Source organism: Pseudorca crassidens, chromosome 2, assembly GCF_039906515.1.
Source record: "Pseudorca crassidens isolate mPseCra1 chromosome 2, mPseCra1.hap1, whole genome shotgun sequence".
In the NCBI taxonomy this organism is placed as follows: domain Eukaryota; kingdom Metazoa; phylum Chordata; class Mammalia; order Artiodactyla; family Delphinidae; genus Pseudorca; species Pseudorca crassidens.
Window position 1 is genome coordinate 30,000,561 of NC_090297.1, and position 19,590 is coordinate 30,020,150.

The 19,590-nt window shown below is 50.3% G+C and overlaps 2 long non-coding RNA genes across 2 annotated transcripts; one reads left to right on the forward strand and one right to left on the reverse strand.

The window, feature by feature from the left end:
• Positions 1–1,722: 1,722 nt before the first annotated feature.
• On the reverse strand, positions 1,723–19,475 carry LOC137218517 (uncharacterized). The gene is made up of 3 exons (XR_010940726.1): positions 19,340–19,475; positions 3,245–3,286; positions 1,723–2,243 (listed from the first exon to the last, which is right to left on the reverse strand). It is a non-coding gene; the product is annotated as an uncharacterized lncRNA (long non-coding RNA).
• On the forward strand, positions 6,320–11,757 carry LOC137218516 (uncharacterized). The gene is made up of 3 exons (XR_010940725.1): positions 6,320–6,807; positions 8,849–9,015; positions 11,107–11,757. It is a non-coding gene; the product is annotated as an uncharacterized lncRNA (long non-coding RNA).
• Positions 19,476–19,590: the final 115 nt, after the last annotated feature.

Here is a 19,590-nt window from a genome sequence, read left to right on the forward strand (position 1 = left end):
AGACACCCTCCCAAGAGAGCCAGGACCCAGCTCCCACTGCCCACATCCCAGCCGGAGGTCTGTCTGGGGCCTGCAGGACTCTGTCCAGGAGTGCATCTGTGGGTCTGAAGCCCTGACTGGGGAAGACTCTAAGGCTGCTGGTGGTGGTCATGGTGACCAGCTAGATTTCCTAACTCAGAGTAGGTGGGACACTCGGTTTTCCCCGTCTTATTGCCGCTCTGGTGATCCTAGTAACCAGAGTGGTCCTCTCTGCAGAATCAGGAGTCAGAGGGCAGAAGGGATGGGGAGAAATCTGCCCCATTGTAGGATAGAAAGAGTCACTTAGGGGGTGGGGGCGGGATGGAGATGAAGGAAGCAGAAGAGGTCTCCCAGGCCCTTTCTCTGAAGCTATGAGGCCTGTTTTCCCAGGGCTGTGGCACCAGGCCCAGTACTTACAGGATCAGGTTGTAAATGTCAGTGTGAAATCTACTTCCTGTGTCGTCAGCACAGGCTGGTCCACACCTGCGGGTGAGCTGGCGTTGACACACTGAATACCTCCACTTACCCAACTTGCTCCTCCTCCAGGGCTCCCTGGCTCACAGGAGGGTCCCACATCCCCTTGACCACCCAGCCTGAGGCCCTCAGCTCAGCCTGGACCAATGCCACCCCAACCAGGCTGGACTCTTCCTTTCCCTCCTACCAGCCTCCAGAATCAGTCTCCCAGAAACCACCTCTGAGCATATCAATCTGCTTTGGAACTTGCAGTGGGTCTCCACTGCCCATGAGATAAAGTCCAACGAAGCTCCTCATCCCACACTTTACAACCTGGCTGCCTCTGACCTCTCCAGAGTCCTCTGCTTGCACACACTGTACTTTCTGGCCAGATTCAGCCACGTCCACCTCTCACCTCCAGGCCTTTACTCCTGCCAGACCCCTGGGCTGGCTGCCTTTTCACTCTGCCTTTGCTGGGTTCACAAAGCCCTTCTCTGATGGTGATCCCACCACGACTGCCCCTCCCTCCTTGGATCCTGTAGCATTTTCACCATTTCTACCAAAAAAAAAAAAAAAAAACAGGGTCCTATGGTTGGTGATAAGGACTCTGAGTGATCCACTGCTGAGTTCCCCCGAACGAAGTCATTCGTTGGGTCATCGTGTGTTTGTGGAGCGCCTACCACACTCCTGGTTCTGTCTGAGGCCTGGGGCACAGCCGTGATCAAGACAGGATGGGACTCATACTGTACCGGGGGCGTTAATTCCTGAGTGAATCCTGGCTTTTGCAGAGACCTTAGCTTCTTTCACGGATACCTCTCCAGACTCGGTGTCCAGCACCCCAGGACTCCAAAGCCATTCCCTACCCCTGTTTGCTCATCCACACAATCGCCTGCCATCTGAATGTACAGAGCAGGCGTGCACACAGGCACCTGGGCATGGGGTCCTGGGGGCAGGGGATGGGGTGGTGAGGGCTGCATGTAAACGTGTGCGGGGCCGTCCGGGGTGCACAGTGGTGCTGGGCGGCCGCCGCCCTCCACGTCGCCTGTCTGCGCATCTCGCCCAGCCCCCCGGAGCTAGCGGCTCCCAGCACACTGTGCTGCTGCTGCTTAATTTTGCTGAACACCGAGTCCCAACCCCGTGTTAACTGGTTTTGCTCCAGCCTTTTGTGCCTCCCATTAAATGAGGAAATGCCACCCATAAAATTTTAATTTTAAAAGCCAACTTGTTTGTTTTATGTTGAAATTCCCCAGGCAGCTCCAGCAGAGGGAAACAGACACGTTTTCGTTTCATTAAAGCAACTTGAGTGAAGATAAAAAAAAGAAGCTGAAAAATTAGATTTAAAAACAGAGCAAGAAGCATTTAAAGAAAATGAATGAAAAATGAGCTGCCGCGGAGGGCGGCGGGAATCAGGCTCCACTTTTGCCCACCTGCGCCCCTGCAGGGAGATGGCGGAGCGAAAGAGGGAGTCAGACACCCTTGGCTGGCGCCCCCAAGAGGCCAGACCGTGGACTCCCTCGTCCTTGAAAGTTGCAAAGTGCTGCTCACTTGGCTCAGGAGTACCATTAGGAAGTCAGTGACATCTGCTTCAGCCACCAAAGCAGAATTTCCACGTTCTATGTCCTAGAGGAAGCAGGCTAGAGGGACTCCACCACTGGGCCAGCAGCATCCTCTTCCTCAAGGACAAACTGCACGATGGTGAAGCCAACTGGGTGGCCCTGGCTCTACCACTTACCAGCTGCATAATGGAGGGCAAGTGGCCTCAGTTTTCTCATCTGTAAAATGGGAATCATAATGTTACTTGGGGTTCATAGGGGTGTTGTGAGGATTAAACAGGTTAATACACTGAAAACACTTAAAACAGAGACTGGTATGCAGTAAGTGTTTAATTAATGGTAGCTTTTACTACTCTCATCCTGCCGCTACTCTTCCACTCCCTGCTCCCTTCCTCATCTACACATCCCCTCACCACTCAAAGGTCCTTTTAATGATGTCCCTGAGCTAAAGACAGCTAAGAGAGACTGGGGGGTGGGAGGAGCGGCGGGGGTGGGTGAAGAGACCTGATGAAAGATTGGGAAACCCCATTCCATGGCAATTCTTTTTTTATTTTTTTTTTCAATTTATTTAATTTTGCCTGCGTTGGGTCTTCATTGTTGGATGCAGGCTTTCTCTAGTTGCGGCAAGCGGGGGCTGCTCTTCGTTGCGGTGCACGGGCTTCTCATTGCAGTGGCTTTTCTTGTTGCAGAGCACAGGCTCTAGGTGCACAGGCTTCAGTAGTTGTGGTACACAGGCTCAGTAGTTGTGGCTCGCGGGCTCTAGAGCGCAAGCTCAGTAGTTGTGGCACGTGGGCTTAGTTGCTCCACAGCATGTGGGATCTTCTCGGACCAGGACTCAAACCCGTGTCCCCTATATTGGCAGGCAGATTCTTAACCACTGGGCCTCCAGGGAAGCCCCCATGGCAATTCTTGCAGGCCAAACAAATTCATTAAAATGTTATTATAGGGCTTCCCTGGTGGCGCAGTGGTTGACAGCCCGCCTGCTGATGCAGGGGACGCGGGTTCGTGCCCCGGTCCGGGAAGATCCCACATGCTGCCGAGCGGCTGGGCCCGTGAGCCATGGCTGCTGAGCCTGCGCGTCCGGAGCCTGTGCTCCGCAATGGGAGAGTGGGAGAGGCCACAACAGTGAGAGGCCCGCGTACTGCAAAAAAAAAATGTTATTATAATCCTATCAAGGGAAGCCAGGCTCCCTGGGTTCAAAGTCCAGCTCCACCACTTACCAGCTGTGTGTTCTTGGGCAAGAGTCTTCTGGGCCTCAGTCTCTGTATTAATAAAATGGGAACAATAAGTGGATCAGCCACACGTTGTCATGGAAATCTAATACAACAAGCTCTGCGGAGTGTCCAGCACTGCTAAATGCCCAGTAAATGGCCGATGTTCTGCATCAGGTCTGGGGGTCCGAGGCTGTGGAGGTGGAGAAGGGGCTGGGCAGGTGATATCATAATAGTGACCTCACCTCCCTGTTCACGGCTGTAGCCATGGAGTCATTACTAATAGCGCTCCCTTTCATTCTCTAAAGTGTTCTAATCTGGATGACTAATTATATGGTCATCCTACTCCAAATCCCCCACACCAGTGAGGGGGGCTCAGAGCTTGCCCCCCGGGGTTCTGGGGAAAAAGTCCTGACCCTTGACCTGTTTTCTGCCTGACTACAGAGTCCTATCCTGGAGGCCTAACCTCACACTTGGCTCGGGCTAAAGGAGCTCATTACCTCAATCAGCGAGATGAAGAGTCCGGGTGGGGAGAGGCTGGGGAAAGGCCAAGGGTGCCCGGAAGGCACTGGAAATGGAGTCTGGGACTCCGGCCTCCTCTCGCCGCTGAGGGCAATTTACGCAACTCCTGATGCTCGACTTCCTCTTCTCTCCAGGCAGTTGGGGGTGGAGGGATTAGCCACAGCGCTATCCTTACCAACAGTTGCAAAGATCAAATCAAACCAGGGAATGGATGTGAAACTGCTTTATAAACTGTAAAGTGTTGCTCACTTTTGACCATCGGGAGGTCAGTGACATCTACTTCAGCCACCGAAGCAGAATTTCCAGGTTCTCTTCCTGGAGGTGACCAGAGATTGGGACAGAGAGGGTCACAAAGGGGCACAAATGGGGAAGGGGCGATCTGGCCCAGTGCCTTGGCACGCAGAAGTCCTGTAACTCACAGCACTGTGTCCTGCAGAGCCTGACCTACTACCCACAGGCCCCCAGCACCTGCCCAGGGCCCCCTGGCCCCTCAGAGACCCATCCTCCAGGCAGCAGCAATGGCTGCCAGCAACCTCCATCCCTCTGACTGCAGGAGCTGCCTTCTCAGAAAAGCTCAGAGAGGACATCTTAGTGGCTGCAAAGTGGCACCAAGGAGCACCTCCCTACTCCCACTTGCCACCCCCGGCAGGATTTAATGACGGTTCTGAGAGAGTGGGACCCAGTGGGTGGGGCTCCAGGCTCACTCTTGCCCCCTCCCCTTTCCCCTCCTCCCCCCTCCCCTTTCCCCTCCTCCCCCCTCCCCTTTCCCCTCCTCCCCCCTCCCCTTCCCCTCCTCCCCCCTTCCCCCCTTCTCGCTCTCTTTAACCAGAGTAGCTCTATTTTATATATTCTTTCCAAGGTTTTGCTTGCACAGAAATTTCCACCGTTAAAATACTCTTTCTGCTCCTCCTCTTCTCTTCCTTCCTTCCGGAACCATTCAGTCCTAAAACCATCAGGGGCAGCAGAGCAAGGGAGACATCTGCATGGGGGTAGGGGAACCACGGCAGACAGGAGGGAGGTGTCACAGCAGGGTGAGGAGGGGTCCACGTTGGGGGAGGCAGCCTCGCACAGGGTGTCAGAGCCCCAGCAGGGTGGGGAGAGTGTCTATCCCAAAGGGACAGCCTGGCCTGGAGTGACAGAACACAAAGGGGTTAAGGGGGCAGCCACACATGGGGGCAGCTCGGGGTGAGTAGGGCAGCCACGTGGGGGGCATGGGCCCAGCGTGGGAAATCAGAGGCCAAGCTGGATGAGGAGGGGGACAGGCTGGGATCCTAAGGCAGTGGGAGGAGGGGGTCTAAATGGAGGGGGCAGTAACCCTCCCTGGGGACTCAGAGTCTGAAACAGGGCAGTTCAGAGAGAGGAGGGACAACCCAGGTCACCACCACTCAAGCCTCCCTCTCCCCCTGTCCAAATCTATTCTAAAGCCAAGGTGGACCTGGAGCCCTTCCCAAATCAACTGAAGTCATCACATATTCACTGAGCACTGGTGATGTGCTGGACAGCATGCTGGGTGCTGGAGGAGAGAGCCGGGATGGAGCACGACAGCCCAGAGGGCAGGATGGCTTGGAGCTCACCATCATAGGACAGGAGTGATGGGAGCACCTGGGGGACAGGGGGGCAGCGGGACCTCTCAGGGGCATCAGGAACTGTCCAGAGAAGAGGCAAGCTGAGCGGTGAAAGAAGATGACTTTGCCAAGTGGGCCGGGATGGGGGCAGCAATGACTCTGGACCTCGATTTCTCCCCCTGCCCATCCTCACCTGCCCAGGTTCACCCCATCCCCAAGGGCCAGAGCCACCAAGAACCTCACAAGAGGTCTTTCCATCCTGGGACCCCAAGGACTCACCCTAGGCACAGGCCCTTCGGGATAGACAGGGAGCTTCCGGGGCCGCCTCACTTTTGTCCACACCCCATTCACCTGGGGGCTCGTCTCAATGGGAAAGTCCCCCCTCTGCTTTCTTTTCTGAGGTTCAACATCTCTCATCATTGAGACATTCTGCCTGGTGCTTTAACTTGAGTCCCTCTTGCTTTCTTTATTAAGAAAAATGGCTCGCTGAGGCCCTTCCCCGATACTGCTGAAACACTGATAAAATCTGTCCCAGGAGAAGGTCGGGGGAAGCTGACCAGGTCAGTGAGTTGGGGGATACACCAAAACCCTCCCTCAGGCACAGGCTCCGCTCCCAGTCCTTATTTTTTTCTCAAAAACCCTAAGCTACGATCCTTCCTTTGGGGGCCCCTCTGTCCTTCCCACACCTAGGTGAGATCCCCACTCATGCACCCCCAGCACAACAGTCCTTAGCCTGACTCCTCAAAGGGCCCTTTCGGCAGGGAAATGCTGGCAGGGTCCCACTCCAGGTGGTCCCTTCCATTTGGGTCTCAAGGTGGCCCGGCCCAGCCTCGAAAAGGAACGGTTGGACTCCATATGACCTGACTTTCAGGCTTCAAACGGCCCCAGGAGAGGTCGAGGCTGGACCCCATAAAGGACTTCCTTTGGTTGAGATGCGGCAATGACGTTCTCGTGCCCCGCCTCCCTGCGGTCACCACGAGGGGGCGCCACAGCCCTGCCCACGGGCTGTGTTATCAGAGGCCCGGCGCTGTCGCCGAGGAGCCAGGGAGGGTCTGGCGGGCCCCGGGGGCTCTGGGGTGCGGGGCCGTAGAGAAGCTGCTGAAGGAGCCCGAACCACCTGGCCGGAGGTGATACGCCCGCGCCACGCGGCCGGGACTCGGGAAAGGGAGTGGCAACGGGTTTTGCCTAGTCATCGCCTGCGAAGACTCGCGTCACCTCTGATGTCAGTGCTTCCAGAGGCTTCGTTCCAGTTCCGGGCTCCAGGAAAGAGCGTCGCGGGGCGCAGAGGTCACACAACTTCCCCCAAGGTCGCGTCGGAAAGGACCCGCAGGGCCGGAATTCGAACCCGCCTCAGCGGGCATGTACCCGCCTGCACGGTCCGCAGGTGGCCGGGCTCCGCGTAGCATCCTTTCCAAACCCACCGCACAGCCCGCGCCGGCCTTGGCCTGGCTTCCTTCTTTCTCGTCTCTCAAATGGTCTTTCATGGTAAGATCTCCTTGGCAGCCTTATAATAAAAAAGAGCCTCCTGAAACCACAAGTGTTTTTAAATGAATTCAGGTCCCAGATTCCTGGAGTACGGCGGGGAGGCGGAAGGTGACGGAAAGTCTTTCAGCGTGAAAGTTAGACGTCAAGGGCGCGGAGCCCTCCCCCAACCTCCAGAGCTGGCGCTGCGGAGACACGAGGGCCCTCATGAGTCTCAGGAAGTGTCTCCTTTTGAGAACGCACCGGTCCTTGTGCTCTGTTTGGAGTCCGGTCCATTATGAGAAATCTCCTTTTGAGGATGGACATAGTCAAATCCAGATGTTGGCCTCACAGAACAAAAAGCTCCCTCCAAACTCTCTTTATGAAGAAACAGGTTCTCATCCTTTGAAGGAATAACATCTCTTGATAAGTGGAATTTTTTTCCCCCAGCCAACAACCTTCTGCTCTGAATTTGTTAAAACCGCTTTAATAGCCCGTCTCTGTTCCATTTCTGATGCCAGGATGGCAGTGACAAGGTGGAATGTCACCAGCCGCTGGATTCAATAGATTGAGTATGGCTTCACTAAGAAGAGAAGGCTGGATTTTTTTTTTAATATACATCATTTATTTAGATAGATTTCTTTTAGTTCAAGACATACATTCTAATAGGGCAAATGTAAGATGAAATACAGATTGTCAGAACAACTTCCCAAATTGTACACTTCATTTTGCTGATTCAAAAATGCTTGAATAACAACTTTTCAGAAAGAAGGATGCATTATTCACTAAGTGTACACACTGATTGTAAGACAATCCCAGTAATATTCATTTCTTAAAAGTACATCTTAAAATAGAGGAAATATGGACTACATATTTGTTGACTAAATATGTGTATATATAGCCAACAAGGATGTTTTATCAGTAAGGTCTAGTATTTTTGCTGAAACTGAGAGCTCAAAGCAGGAATCCTTTCCTAATTCTTCTTGCATACAACCAGTGATGGGATGCTCACTAGCTATGAACACAATCCTTTTCATTGTGGGACAGTTCTGTCAGAGTCGGTTCTCAGTGCCTTGTCATCTCCGCGTTCTGCCCTTGGAGCAGGCAGGGTTACTGGTGCTCCCATCTCTGCCCCCTGAGTCTCTCTTCTCTGAAGTCAGGATCCCCGATTCCTCACTATCCTTTGCCCTCCACAAATTGGCCTCTGGTCTCTCCCTGTCCGCTCAAAGGTATGGCAACCAGAATTGAACCCAACCTTCCAGCTATCACCTCCCTCATCCTCAATCTATACCGCCAAAGATGCAGCCTGAGATCACATTCGTTTGGGGGCAGCCATCTTAACATGGGATTATATTGAACCTTCAGCCAAAACCTTTTTCACGAAAAATCTTTTCATTTTACATCCATCCCCATTCCATTTTACTCCAGGGGGTTTAGTCTATCATTTCGTCTGCTTTAGGTGCTTTCGAACCCTGGTTTGCATTTAAAATACCAGCCGCTATACCTAGTTTTAGGTCATCTGCAAATTGAATAAGCATGCTTCCTGCACCTTTACCCCAGGTATTTACATAATGTTGTGTGGTAACCTCACCCAGCCAGCCAGTGTATCTAGGACTGAGTTTCCCCGTCTAATAATGAAAGGTGAAGAGATGAACTCTAGTACTAGAGCTTGTGTACTACGTGTCAGACACTACACCAAGCCCTTTGCAAATACCTCGATGTCAGTCACACCAGTTCTATGAGAGAGGCATTATCCTCCCCATTCTGCAGATGAGGAAAACAAGGCTTTGCAGGATTAGAATCCAGTTCTGTGTGGCACCCAATCCGATGCTTTTAGCCACAGCGGCTCATTGCCTCCCTCAGATATGATCTGGAATAGAGCCGTTGGGCCCCCAACAGCAGTCTTCTTACAAGTTGCTAAACAGCACTCCTGGGGCACCCCTCAAAGATCCCCAAGTGCCACGCATGGGTCACAAACAGTACAGAGCTGCAAGTTGAAGGGGAATTCAGAAAGGAATACCAGATGCTTCAGTTATGACGTGTGTGTGTCTGTGTGTCTGTATAGGTGTCTGTGTGGGTACAGATGATCAAAGACAGATGATGATCACAGAAAAGCGGACCTCTGCCCCCCGCCATGCCTTCAGAGCAAAGTGGATTAAAAACTTCAAGAATGACTGAAGTGAAGGTGTTTGCCAGCTCTGTGGAATTGGGGGTTTGGCGTCAGAACTTCAGGTAGGTTTCTATACATAAAGAAAGTGATGTTTCTTACACACCTGATTAGTAGTCTGGGAGTCAGGCCCACCACACACCAGAGCCAGATGATTCAGCCACATGGCCTCACTCCGTATTCCCAACAGCCCTTGAAAAAGATGCTATTTTCAGAGCTTCGTCTGTGGTAAAGCTAATGAGGTTTAATCTTGCAAGTGAGAGGCTCTCCCCAGATCCTACAGGGATAGTGCTTCACTTCACATTTGTCATTTTTAAGATCCCCCCCCCAACAAACTGCAGAAACTTCAGGCCCTACAGAACCTTCTCTTATTGCTTTCCCCATTTTATAGATGAAGAAAAATGCGGCACAGAGATGTCAAGCAAGTTACCCAAGGTGGCAGGGCCAGGAGGTGGTGAAGTTGGGATTCAAACTCTTAACCCCCTCAGATGAACCAACAAGGGCTTGAGGAGTTTTCCCAGGGGATTCATGTCTTTAAATGCAGCACTGGGTTATGTTTCAATTTCTGTATTTTAATCAGTTAAGAAATACTTTGTATTGGGATTCCTCTGGCAGTCCAGTGGTTAGGACTCTGAACTTCCACTGCTGGGGGCACAGGGCTGGATCCCTGGTCCAGGTACTAAGATCCCACATGCAGTGCAGCGCTGCCCCCCAAAAAAATACATTGTATTAATTGTTTAAAGGGCATTGCTTGATTGACTGAGTGCTTGTCAAACGCAGTTACTCAGCCCTTTTATCACTTAGCTGAACACTGCCAGCCCCTGGCGTAGCTTTGCCTATGAAACAATTTAAAATTATTTTTAGTATAATAACAAATTTTTAGTCTATACCCATCATAGATCACTGGTTAAAGACAAAAATCCTTAAAAACAAAATTTGATGCTGAAATACAAGTTAATTGGGAAAAAAGTTAATGAACATATTTCTGTAAATTCCTCCTATCTACACACTGCTTACATCTGATCATAATTTTCACACGTTATTTGATAAATACTGTTGGGACCGCCAAGAATCCACCAGGATAACTAAATTGGGTCCCTACCTTATACCTGTGCCAAAATTAATTCCAACCTATTTTATTTGTTTTTTTTGGCTGTGCCACTCAGCTTACAGGATCTCACTTCCCCGACCGAGGGACTAAACCCAGGCCATGGCAGTGAAAGCTGGAATCCTAACCACTAAGCCACCAGGGAACTCCTTCCAACAGATTTTTTTTTAAAACTATACATAAAAAAAAAAGAAACCATCGGGCTTCCCTGGTGGCACAGTGGTTGAGAGTCCGCCTGCCGATGCAGCGGACACGGGTTCGTGCCCCGGTCCGGGAGGATCCCACATGCCGCGGAGCGGCTGGGCCCGTGAGCCACGGCCGCTGAGCCTGCGCATCCAGAGCCTGTGCTCCACAACAGGAGAGGCCACAGCAGTGAGAGGCCCGCATACCGGAAAAAAAAAAAAAAAAGAAACCATAAATGTGTCAGAAAAAAAATGGGCATATTTGTGTCATAATCTTAAGAATGGAGGCCTTCTTACATATCATAGAAAAACCCCAAACCATATAAGAAAATGACCTGTTTCTCTACATAAAATTGAAAATTTTTCCTGAGTTAAGAAAAAAGAAACACACATACAAAGTCAAATGACAGCTGAATAGGAAAGGAAAATATTTGAAATCTATCACAAAGAGCTAATTTCCCTTATCTTTAAAAAGCTCCTATGAATCAGTAAGGATAAAAGACCAATAATTCGGGGCTTCCCTGGTGGCACAGTGGTTGAGAGTCTGCCTGCTGATACAGGGGAAACGGGTTCGTGCCCCGTCCGGGAAGATCCCACATGCCGCGGAGCGGCTGGGTCTGTGAGCCATGGCCGCTGAGCCTGCGCGACCAGAACCTGTGCTCCGCAACGGGAGAAGCCACAACAGTGAGAGGCCTGCGTACCGCAAAAAAAAAAAAAGACCAATAATTCAATAGAAAAATAGGCAAAGGACGTAAACAACTAGGCAGCCCCCAAAATGGAAATTGGTCTCAAATGTAAGAAGAAAGAAACTTCATCCTCACTTGCAGTAAGTGAAATACAATGAGATACCATTTTGCATCCACTAGGTTGACAAAGATCAAAATGTCTGGTGACCATGGTGGGGCAAGGATATGGTGACATGGGCCATTTTCATCATTACTGGTGGGAAGGTAATGGTACGATTTCTATGAAGAACAATTTAGCATATTCTTCTAAAGGTCAGCACTCACATACCCTTTGTTATGGGTCGAATTGTGTCCCCCCACCAAATTCACATGTTGAAGTCCTAATCCTCAGTACCTCGGAATGTGACCCTATTTGGAAATCAGGACATTACGGATGGAATTAGTTAAGATGAGGTCACACTGGAGTGGAGAGGGGTCCTCATCCAACATGACTGTTATCCTTATAAAAGGAGAAATGTGGACACAGACACACACACACACAAGGAGAACGCCATGTGAACATCATAGACACACACACACAAGGAGAACGCCATGTGAACATCATAGACACACACACACAAGGAGAACGCCATGTGAACATCAAGGCTGAGATGAGGTGATGCAGCTAGAAGCCAAGGGACACCAAAAGTGCCAGCAAAGCACCAGGAGCCACGGAAGAGACCTGGAACAGATCCTCCCCGACAGCTCTCAGAAGGAGCCAACCCGGCCCCACCTGATCTCAGACTTCCAGCCTCCAGAACCGTGACATAATAAATTTCTGTTGCTCAACCATTCAGTTTGTAGTATGTTGTTACAGCAGCCCTAGCAAACTAAGACACTCTTTGACCCAGCAAGATGAAGTCATCCCACTATGTATTTGTGCAGTTGCAAAGTGGTAAGCAGTTGGGGGTCTACTTGCAGTGTTGTTTGTAAAAGCTAAAGGTCAGAAACAACCTAAATGTCTTGTCAGTCACAAACTGCCTAAATAATGGAATTATCTCAAAGGTCTATTAGGAAGTGAGAAAAGCAAGGTGTAGCTGGTTGTAGAGAGCGCCTCGTTTGTATAAAAATAAAGAGAAACAAACCAGAATGTATGTAAGCAAATATTTGCTTATAGCTGCATAGATTCTATCTGGAAAGATACACAAGAAGTTGCTAACTTCAGTTGTTCCTGGAGAACAGAAACACTCTAAGGACCACGGAAAGGAGATTTGGGTTCTACTCAAAATACACCTGTACCTTTTGAACCTTTTACATTGTTTATGTAACACCTGTTAAAAAAAAAAATCTGTGTATAACATCAAGATGCCTCTAGTACTTCAAACACCAACTGGAGAAAGAAAATATAGCCATTATAGCTTTTCATCTTTTGGAAATAACAGCTATTCATACCTGAAATGGGTTATTTGAGGAGATACCTTCTCTCTTACCTCTTCATTTAGAAACAAAGCACAAAATGTGTTTTGAAAATAACCAAATAAATCACAAAAATGAAGCACAAGATGCCAAAATTCTAAACTCCCATGTATTGAAAGCAAATCTATTTTTTAATCATAGCATGTAGTTAAATTTCAATCTATAATGACAATTTCAGCATACGTTCAGTCTCCCGATCAAGCCTAACAAGATATTTTCAATTCATTTGTCTATAAATCTTAATTTTCCTCATGAAATTAATTTAAATTCTGTTAAACAGTTGGCATCACTTATTAAATAGGAAACGGTGAAAAGTAGCCTTTAAAATAGCAAATCTTACAAAATATACACTTTCTAATACAACCTTTGGAATCAGACTGATCTAAAATAAAATAAATTTTCTCAAAATATCTTCTTACCTTGCAAAAAAAAGAAATTATCTTATTTATTCGAAAAAGGGTTTGTGAGGTCATTGATCGCTGTGAAAACAATTGGAGTGTTCAAACATGTTGAGAAATACAACCTGGGCTCATCCTGTATGTTTGTGCAAGCTGTGAACTCTACAACTCCAGGGGGCGCCATTGAGATCATAATCCAAATTGTGCAGTGCACTGCCTGTGCAACCGGGCATATCAATCCCGTGCCTACTGAAAATGTTGGGGGTCGTGGAAGGCTTCTGGGGAGGAGAGGGTAGGTGCCAGAGGTGGGGTCACATAGATTGGGAGGCCAGAATCTCATGCATATAGCCTCCCATCTCTCCAGGTTGACCTCCCTTGGGGGGGCACTGGCAACAGAAATATCCTGAGTTTTCTCTGAGCCTTACAGCCTTGGTTTTCCTAAGGTTGGTGGCGGGAGGACCATCTGCCAGGGCCTACAATCATCTCCTTGGCCAAAGTCCTCTTTAATCACTTAGCAGCTGAGAAGCAAGGCCAGAAGAAGGGACCCCACCATACCCTTCATTTTATTCCTACCCGAAAGGAGGCAGAGGTGGCTAGCACAAGAGGAGAGGTGGAGGCAGCTGAACCTGAAATGACGTTCAGGACATTTGGCCTCCGGGACCAGCTCTACCACTGCCTTTCGGTGTGATCTTGGCAAACCTGTAAGCCTTTCTGGGCTTCTGCCTCGCTGTTTGCAAAATGAAGAGGATTATTGCCATTCTTTCTCTGTCTCTTGGAAAAACACACAAAAGAAGACAGAAAAACACAAAGCTGTGATTTCACAGGGAATGCATAGAAATTCAAGCATTCCTATTATTATCATTAAACATCAAGAATTTGTCAGGAGGCTCTGAGCAGCTATAAAACCTCAAGCAAATCTCATGACCTCCCCGGGCCTTCGTTTTACCATGTGCCAAATGGCAAAGCTTGAATTAGATCAGCAGTTTGCTGACCTTTTCACCACTAAGAGTCTATTTTATTATTTCCAAACCACCCCACAGACCTCACATTTTGTAAGATTTTATCCCCTAAGCTGTATTTAGGTAATTATTGTATAATTAAGAAATATTAAGTAATTATTGTTATCATTATAAAGGATATTTTTGGTTGTGAGTGACAGAATTTATGGGCTTACATAGGCAGAGTCTAGAACTAGGAATAGCTTCAGGCAAGGCTCGATCCAGCAGCTGTTACCGAGGACCAATGTCCTTCTAGTCTCTTGGCTCTGCCTCCTCTGAAGTGTCACAAGGTGGCTTCCAGAAACTCTTGGGACTCCTTGCTTTTCTCCCTTGTGATTGGCAAGAAACAGAGATATTGCTGCCCGGTCAACATAAAGAAAAGACACAGAGTTGAGACTCATTACCTTTTCCTGACCAATTACCAAACCTGAAGGATAAGATGTATTGATTAGCTTAAGCCAGTTAGCCCCCACTGCTGTAATGGGGTCATTTCTGACCAGATCACATGGCTGGGAAATTCCCAGCACTATTAGGAAGGGGGAATTGGACGAAGGGTGCTGGGGAGACACCAGCAAGTTTCCTGTGGTGTGTTTATCAACCAGTGATATCTCTGATGGATATCTGATATCCATCAGAACTTCTGGCCAGCATGTGAGCTGCACATTAGTGACCTCCAGGATCTTGTGAACTGGTCTCAACGACAACCTCATCTGTGGATGGCCACACTGACCACGTGAGTCGACGTCAGCCCAGCTGTGGTTAGACTTGGCCCAGATGCAAGTTCACCCATGAAGCTTCTAGTTCTCTACTCCCACCCAGCCTTTCAGACATGGCTCAGCTGGAGGCCCAGGTGAACCTCAGACTCCGCAGTTCCCAGGCCTACGCCTGCCCTTTTCAGATACAGGAGGACATCTGTGAGCTGGATTTGGCAAAGAGGAAGCAACAGACATGTCCACAGCAAAACATACCTGGAACCCCGGCTGCCTCGTTCACTGACTCACCACAGATTTACCAACATCTGTGCCAGGTCATGTCCCAGCGACCCGTCTTCAAGGAGTCACAGTGAGGTGGGGAGGCAGTGGTACCCCAGACCATTACAGTTCAGTGTGGAAACACAGTGAGGCGGGCAGCAGCGGGACAGTGGCAGGCCCCTCCCCATCTCGGGCCAGAGGGCATGAATGTCCACCCCAGCACGACCAGCAGCAGGACCACTTCAGCCCAGCCTGCACTCTCCTGGCCCGAGGGAAGCTATCTCTGGTAGCTTCAAGGATCTCACCAAACTTGTGCACCCCCAGTACAGATTGGGAAGTGTTCAACCCCAGGACTGGGGACCCAAGGTTCTGCACACCATCAGGGCCTTGCAGGATTCTCTCTGGCCCCTTCAGTGCAGTGGCTTTGGGGCTGGGGAGGAGTGGGAGTGGGGGTAGGGGGACAAAAGCCAACTCACCCTTTTGCCTGTCTTCAGACCCCGCCTCTTCCTAAATCTTCAAAACCAGGTGGGATTCACTGGTTAAGCAAGCACACAGTGAGGCCAAAGGGGTCCCCTGCCACTGCTCTCTCTAACAGACACCGGAGATTCTGCTGCTCCTTTGAGTAAGGCGTTGCCCTTATCAGGTCCTCAAGTAAGTCACCAGTATTTCTGAGCACCTGTGTGGGTCTGATCTCCCTGTCTCTGGCAAATGGGACCAGGGATGCCTGGGATGGAGAAAGCCTGGCTAGTCCCGTTCTCAGCTTTTCCAGTATTAACTTGCCATGTGGCCAGAGGCAAGTCCCTTTCCTGCTCTGCCTCTCCATCTATAAAATAAAGGTTCTGGTGGGCTTCCCTGGTGGCGCAGTGGTTGAGAGTCTGCCTGCCGATGCAGGGGACACGGGTTCGTGCCCCGGTCCGGAAAGATCCCACGTCCCGCAGAGCGGCTGGGCCCGTGAGCCATGGCTGCTAAGCCTGCGCGTCCAGAGCCTGTGCTCCGCAACGGGAGAGGCCACAACAGTGAGAGGCCTGCGTACCGCAAAAAAAAAAAAAAAATCTTTTTTTTAAATAAAGGTTCTGGGATAATCCGTCTCTGTGGGGCTTTCCAGCTCTAACAGTCCAGAATGTGAACATTCAAGGGTCAGCAAAGAACAGGGAGCAGGGGTGGCTGAACTGGGGTAAGAGGGGGGGCCATCTGGCCAGGACCTCACAGACCAAAAGGATATATATAGCTATAGATAGAGATACATAGATATATAGGATATATAGATATATACCAATAGAAATGAACAAAGCCATCTGACCTTACACAAGGCCCATGAAATTATATACATATTTTTTCAATAAACTTTTTAATTTTGGAATTAATTTTCAATTTACAAAAGAGTTGTAAAGATAGTACAGAGAGTTCCCGCATACCCCTCACCTAGTTTCAGTTTCCCCTAATGTGATCATCTCATACCACTGTGGTACGTTTATCAAAGCAAAAAAAAAAAAAAAACCGGTACATCTCTATGAACTAAAATCCAGACCTTATTTGGATTTTACCAGCTTTTCCATTAATGATCTCTCTGTTCCAGGATCCAACCAGCAACTATACTGCATCCACCCGGCGTGTCTCTTCGTGTCCTCTGGTCTGCTTCTGTCTTTCCGTGCTTTTCGTGACCCTTTCAGTTTTGAGGAGTCCTGATCAAGTATTTTGTAGAATGTCCTTCCATGGGAGTTTGTCTGAGGCTTTTCTCTGGGGTTACGGGTTTGGGGAAGAATACCACAGGGATGAGGTGCCTTCCTCATCACATAGTGTTGGGGGCACATGATGCCACTTGACTTGTCATGGGGTGGTGGTAACCTTGATCACTCGGTCAAGGTGGTGTCTGCCAGGTGTCTCCACCATACACTTCCTATTGTTCTCTTTCCCTACTCTGTTATTTAGAAGCAAGTCACTAAGCCCGGGGCACATTCAAAGGAAGAGGAGAGGATAATTAGCCTGGAGAAGGGAGAACCTACATGTGTTATTTGTAAGATTTGTCTCTACCCCGGCCCCACCCAGCTAGTTATTTATTCAACAATTTATTTCTACCAGTACCAACTCAGGGATATGGATTTTATACTTTGGGCTACTATCTAATACTCCATTATCCATTTTATTGCTCTAATTGTTGCCGCTTTGGCCACTGGGAGCTTTTGGCTCCCGAGTCGCTTTGACACACTCCTACCCTTTTGAGTTTGGGGCACTTCCTAACTCTGGCACCACGAGACACTCCAAGCTCACATTTTTCCCTGTCCCAGCCCTAGAATCAGCCGTTTCTCCGAGGAAGTAATATATTTTTAAAACAAACCCTCCAATTATCTTGTCAATAGTCCAAATGTACTGCACTGCATTTGAATACATGATGAAACAGTTCATTTGTTCAACTGAATTTTAAAACATACTTCAATTTTTATAGCTCCTAGTGTGACAAGTCTTTTTTTTTTTTTTTTTGGCCACGCCATGTGACATGTGGGACCTTAGTTCCCTGACCAGGGATTGAAACCACGCCCCCTGCAGTGGAAGCACAGAGTCTTAACCTCTAGACTGCCAGGGAAGTCCGACAAGTCTTTTTAAAATATATTAGGAGCCTCAAAACATGGCGGGGATCTGGCCCTTTCTCCATTTCCAGGAGGGCTTGTGGAACTGAACCTCTGCGGCCACACTGCTAAGGCTTGGGGGCAGCCTGCCCACGCTTCCTACAGTGGTGACCTAGCTCCTGTGTCCTTCCCAGTTTGAGCTGCCTGGTGGAGCTACCGAAATCCTAGGTAATTCCTGGGACCTTTCTCTCTCCAGCCTCTCCTCGCCGCCCCCCCACCCGCCCCGCCCAGGGGGCAACCAGTCCCGGAGCTCTGCAGACCCCACTCAGGCTAGCCAGGTGCAAGCAGGTGGCAGGAGAGCAGGAAGGCTCCAGGAAGGAAGTTGGCAAGCCCAGCCACTGACACGGGCGATCAAGGGAAGCGGGGGGGGGGAGGTGGGGGTGGAGCGGGTGGGCTGAGCACATTAGATCCAGAGGGCTCCTGCGGATTCGGGCCAAAGTTTGCAAAATCCAGCTAGAAGTGGAGCAGGGTTTCCCCGGAGCAGTCCTGGGTTCTGCAGAAAAGAGTCAGCTTCTCGGGAAAGAGCCGCCTTCATGAGCCGGAAGAGAGCGAGACTGCGGCTCACTCTGGGAGGACACGGAGCTGCATGACTCATTGCCCAGTCCTGCTGGCTCCCTCTGGCACAGTGCTGGGCAGCACAGGCCTGGGAGTACGGGCGGAGTCCCAGCCCGTCCTGGCCCAGGAGGCGGTCCAGGCTGGCAATCACAATCCGGCACATAGGGACATAGACAGGGGGCTGTGGGAGCACCGAGGAGGAAGCAACTCAGCACCAAAGGAGTCTGGGCAGGCCTCACAGAGGAGGTGACAACATCAAAAAGAGGAATAGGGGGCTTCCCTGGTGGCGCAGTGGTTGAGAGTCCGCCTGCCGATGCAGGGGACACGGGTTCGTGCCCCAGTCCGGGAAGATCCCACATGCTGCGGAGCGGCTGGGCCCGTGAGCCATGGCCGCTGAGCCTGCGCCCGGAGCCTGTGCTCCGCAACGGGAGAGGCCACAAGTGAGAGGCCCGTGTACCGCAAAAAAAAAAAAAAAAGAGGAATAGAATTGGCCAGGCAGCAGTAGGGAGGGAAGAAGGGGAGGGCACTCCCGGGGCTGAGATAGGAGATGCAAAGGCATGGAAGTGTCTGCAAGGCGCTGACACAGTGCCTGCTGCCCAGCGAGTACTCCATAAATGCGAGGTATTATCACTGTGGTTGACTTATCATCATTATGTTTATTAACCTGGACTCATTACTTAATATTTTTACTACCGTAAAGGTAGTTAATACAATGAATGAATGTCTAAATATACTGCACTTTTCACTGAATTTTTCCCAACTATAAAAGGGTCTGTTCTGAAGATTATGTCTACAGTACACACAGCACTGGGCAGGAGTAGTGGTGAGCACGTGTGCTGGCACACGGAAGGAGCCTCGTTTTCCCCCTCTCCTGGAGGCCAGCCCCTGGGGGTCCTGTGCCTGGAAGACGCAGAAGAAGAGGTATTTGGGGGTCTTTAAAGATGACCAGACAACAAAGCAGGGGCTTGGCTAGGTGGGATCATTGGTGGTTTCAAAAGTGACAAAGGTGGCACCTGGGGCCCTGGAATGGGAGCTCCTGGTCCTGGTTGCAAGTCTTTCCAGCTGGGACAAGGCAGGTTGTACCTGCCCTTCTATCCTGTCAAGGTCCTTATTTCAGAAAAAATTGTACCTGTCCCTGGATGGGGCCCCAGCTCTGTGTACCTGCTCCAATCACGGTGTACCTGTTGAGTATTCCTGTCTCAATGCGAAAAGTGCCTGCCTGGGTGTACTGTCTTGATAACTATGGCTCTGCCTCCAACCGTGTGTGTGGACCAACGCCTGTGTCCCGTACTGTACCTTCCGCGTACTTAGTTAGGTCTGAAAGTACGCGGCTGTACCTGTGCCTGTATCGCCGTACACTAGGTCTGCCCGAGCCTAACTCGGTGCGCATACTTGGTTCAGCCTGGGCTTACCTTACGCCTGCGGGCCGTGCACTCCTGCCCTGCAGATCTCCTCGCCGCGGGAGGCTAGAGGCTCACGGAAGAGGCAGCTCCCCGCGGCTCCAGCCCGGATTCCTGGCCAGGCCTGGCGCTCTCGGGCCGCGGGGTCGGGGCCTGAGGCCTGGGCTGTGTGGGGAGGGATGGGGCGGGGAGGGGGCGGGGAGGAGGAGGAGCAGGAAGGGGCGATGGCCGCTCCGCCCCCTGCCGCCCGGGGCGGCTCTCCC